The sequence below is a fragment of the Etheostoma spectabile genome, chromosome 15 (genome assembly GCF_008692095.1).
Source record: "Etheostoma spectabile isolate EspeVRDwgs_2016 chromosome 15, UIUC_Espe_1.0, whole genome shotgun sequence".
NCBI classification, from domain to species: Eukaryota; Metazoa; Chordata; class Actinopteri; order Perciformes; family Percidae; genus Etheostoma; species Etheostoma spectabile.
This window is the reverse complement of record NC_045747.1, coordinates 35,174,874-35,179,002: the sequence shown is the minus strand read 5'-3', so window position 1 is coordinate 35,179,002 and position 4,129 is coordinate 35,174,874. Positions and strand designations below refer to the sequence as shown.

Sequence of the window (4,129 nt, the reverse complement as noted above, 5' to 3'; positions counted from 1 at the left end):
CTGCAGCATCACTGGGACTCCACTACCCGCCATCACTGGGACTCCACTACCCCCATCGCTGGGACTCCACTACCCGCCATCACTGGGACTCCACTACCCGCCATCACTGGGACTCCACTACCCGCCATCGCTGGGACTCCACTACCCGCCATCACTGGGACTCCACTACCCGCCATCACTGGGACTCCACTACCAGCATCACTGGGACTCCACTACCCGCCATCACTGGGACTCCACTACCCGCCATCACTGGGACTCCACTACCGCCATCACTGGGACTCCACTACCCGCCATCACTGGGACTCCACTACCAGCATCACTGGGACTCCACTACCCGCCATCACTGGGACTCCACTACCCGCATCACTGGGACTCCACTACCCGCATCACTGGGACTCCACTACCCCCCATCACTGGGACTCCACTACCCCCCATCGAGCACATCCAGAGGAAACGCTGTCTGCATCGAGCAGCATCCTGAAGGACTCCTCTCACCCAGCCCACAGACTGTTCTCTCTCCTGCCCTCCGGCAGGCGGTTCAGGGTCCTCCGGACCAGGACCAGCAGACTAAAGAACAGTTTTTTCCCCAGAGCTGTCTCTTTATTGAACTCTAATCCTCGTTGATCCCACTCCCCTCATATACTGACAGACTCTCCTCTCCCTCCTCACACCTGCCTCCATTTTGTTATCTGCAATACTATAATGTTCACCTGCACTGCTGACTGTTACTATAGTAACGACTGTTTACACCTGCACCTTTTTGCACTACTTACATTTCAATTTGCACTGCTGACTGTTTATTTACAGTACCAATTGTTTACATTTACATCTGCAACACCGTACTTTAACTGTAATATGACATTACTTTCCACTGCACTTTAATTCGGATAGTTTCTGCCCAAACTTTACTTTATCTGTACCACCTTTAAATCATTGTTATTCTGCTCATCTTAGCCTAACTTATTATAGCTATCTGTAAAAATTCTGTCTATAACAATAATAATAGCCGCCTGTATGTATATATTTATAGTACATACTCACCTGTAAAATCTGTAAACCATTAGTATATTATGCTATTTGCACATATCTGTAAAAATTTGCAATTATAGTAATATCCACCAAATTCCTAGCTGTAAATCTTGCTCACAATACTTGTTATCTATATTTTTTATTCATAGGACAAACCCATCTGTAAAACTCTGTTTATAATAGCATTCTTTTCTATATTTATTCAGTACATATCCATGTCCTGCACTTATGGAACCAGTTATGTCCTGCACTTACTGCTATTGACCTTCTGGTTAGACCCAAACTGCATTTCGTTGCCTTGTACCTGTACACGTGTCATGACAATAAAGTTGAATCGAATCTAATCTAATGTGACCTGTCCCCCCTCTATGTGGGGTTCTGACTCGGCTGTTTTTCTATTTCTGTTTATATTGTAACCGGTGTGCCGTCTGGGCCGGGTCTCCCTCGGGAAAGAGATTTCTTCCTGGTTAAATAAAGGTTAAATACTTTTTTTTTTTTTTTTAAACAACGCGTGAAAAGGTGACACCCGGTCCCAGAGTGAGCCCTGAGGACTGAGGACTCGTCTCAGGTGCTGAATGGATCCAGACCCCAACTATTAATAATCGTCTTCAGTAGTACGACAACGTCTCGTCCTCTGAAAGCTGTTATAGATGCGACATGGGTGCAATATCCTGGGTATCCTCTAATAATAATAATAATAACAATAATAATAATAATAATGTAGGAGAATATGGAGTTATTTTGGGTGTTTTGATCTCCTTTCTATACTTTGTGTACTGTATGATGTGTAAAATGGACCCGCGTCTGCAATAAAGATTTATATGTTACATCATATCCTCGTTATTTTGGGGGCACTTGAAGCCTTTATTGGACAGGACAGCAGAATACACTAAAGGGTAAAGGGGGGGGGGGGGGGCAATGCCAAAGTGAGCCCACACAGACACACACACACACACACATACACGGAGATACACACACACACACACACACACAGAAACACACACACGGAGATACACACACACACACACACATATACACACACACAACACACACACTCACACTCACACACACACTCACACACACAGAGACACACACACTCACACACACACATACACTCACACACACTCACACACACAAACACACACACACACAAACACACACACACACCCCTGTATGCAGTAGGACTGTTTGAAGCCGGGATCAGGAATATATATAGAGACGAGTGTGTGTTACATAATCAGCTTCACTGTACAGACACACACACACAAACCACACACACACAAGATACACACACACACACACATACACGCACACACGCACACACACAACACACAACACAGATACACAAGATACACCACACGCACACACCACACACCACACACGGTGCAGAGGATATACCCATGCATTTAGAAACTCCCCTGGTTGCCAAGCAACTGGTCCAAAAGAGACCGCAGATGATTGTCATACACACTGTGTGTGATATGATATGCTGTCGTTGTAAGTGTGTGTGGTGTGGTGTGTGTGTGTGTGTGTGTGTGTGTGTGTGTGGTGTGGTGTGTGTGTGTTGTATTGTGTATTGTGTGTTGTGTGTGGTGTGTGTGTGTTTCCATCTTTTTGCTGAAGTTTTCTGTGTAATAACACATAAGTCATATTACAGCCGGTTAGCTTAGCTTAGCATAAAGACTGGAAACAAAGGGAAACTGCTAGCATGGGCCCGTCCAAAGGCCAGGAATATATATACATATATATATATATATATTCTGCTTCTCTTGCTCCCACATGTAGAGTCTGGAGGATTGACGGTTGCTGCCCCCTGCTGGTGGAGACACACATCACATCCTGCAGCTGCATGGTGTGTGTGTGTGTGTGTGTGTGTGTGTGTGTGTGTCTGTGTGTGTGTGTGTGTGTGTGTGTGTGTGTGTGTGTGTGTGTGTGTGTGTGTGTGTAACAAGCAGAGATGGCAAAAGTACTCACTTCCCATAATTAAGTAGAAGTACAGATACCTATGTTAAAAAATACTCTGGTAAAAGTAGAAGTACAGATTTAACTTATTTACTCAAGTAAAGGTAACAGAGTACAGGCTTGGACAGGTACTTAAAGTATAAAGTATCCGTGAATGATCATTATTTGTGAGAACTCCCTGGACCAGATCCCCCGTTACTATGGAAACGTCCGTGGACATGGAACACGCTCTTTATTCGTTATTATTTATAAATGGATGTCTGCCAACAGGCCTGAAACATCCCATAATATGAGGACTGGGACAGAGACGGGGATCCAGGTTATTAGTCAGATCCAGACTAGCAGCAACAGATCCAGATTCTCTAGTTCTCTCACACACACACACACCACACACCCACACACCACACACACACACACACCACACACACACACACACACACACACACACACACACACACACACACACACACACAACACACACACACACACACACACACACACACACACACACACACACACACACACACACACACACACACACGATTCTGACTGAGCAGCAAGATATGAATTCAGTTGTGATTCTGTGAGAATTCAATAACTTTATTTTTGGTTTTGAAAATTTGCATTTATAAATTTTTTTACGCCTTTAATTTGCATGTTTATCTTTATAAATAAAGCTGAGTATAACTTCTTCTGAAAATAACTTTTTTCCATCACAGGTTTGAATTTAGAGGCAGAAAAATAAAACAGAGCCGAGTCATAATGAACGGGTTTTATTAGTAAAACCACTTCCATCCATCCAGAAGGGTCCCCATCAGTCCCCATCAGCGGGACGGCTGCGTGGGCACACCGCCGCGGTCCCAGGGGCGCCCCCCCACGATCCCAGGGACGCCCCCCCACGTGGTCCCAGGGGCGCCCCCCCACAATCACATGGGCACCCGCTCCCCCTGCCGAGTTCTTCACAACCTGCGGGCGGCCAGATGAGTGGATCCTTCTCCAAGACCCTCCTCCTCCTCCCTTGGATCCTCCTCCTCATCCAAGATCCTCCTCCTCCAGGACCCTCCTCCTCCAGGATCCTCCTCATCCAGGATCCTCTTGGATCCTCCTCCTCCAGGACCCTCCTCCTCCTCCGTGCCCT

General features: G+C 45.9%; 1 protein-coding gene across 1 annotated transcript in view; it reads right to left on the bottom strand.

Moving 5' to 3' along the window:
- Positions 1–3,935: 3,935 nt before the first annotated feature.
- The window catches only part of nupr1b (nuclear protein 1b), a gene marked incomplete at its 5' end in the record, with an annotated part of 1,701 nt that continues 1,507 nt past the window's right edge, over positions 3,936–4,129 (bottom strand). The window contains 1 exon segment of the mRNA XM_032538191.1: positions 3,936–4,129. This exon segment is cut by the window's right edge and continues 88 nt beyond it.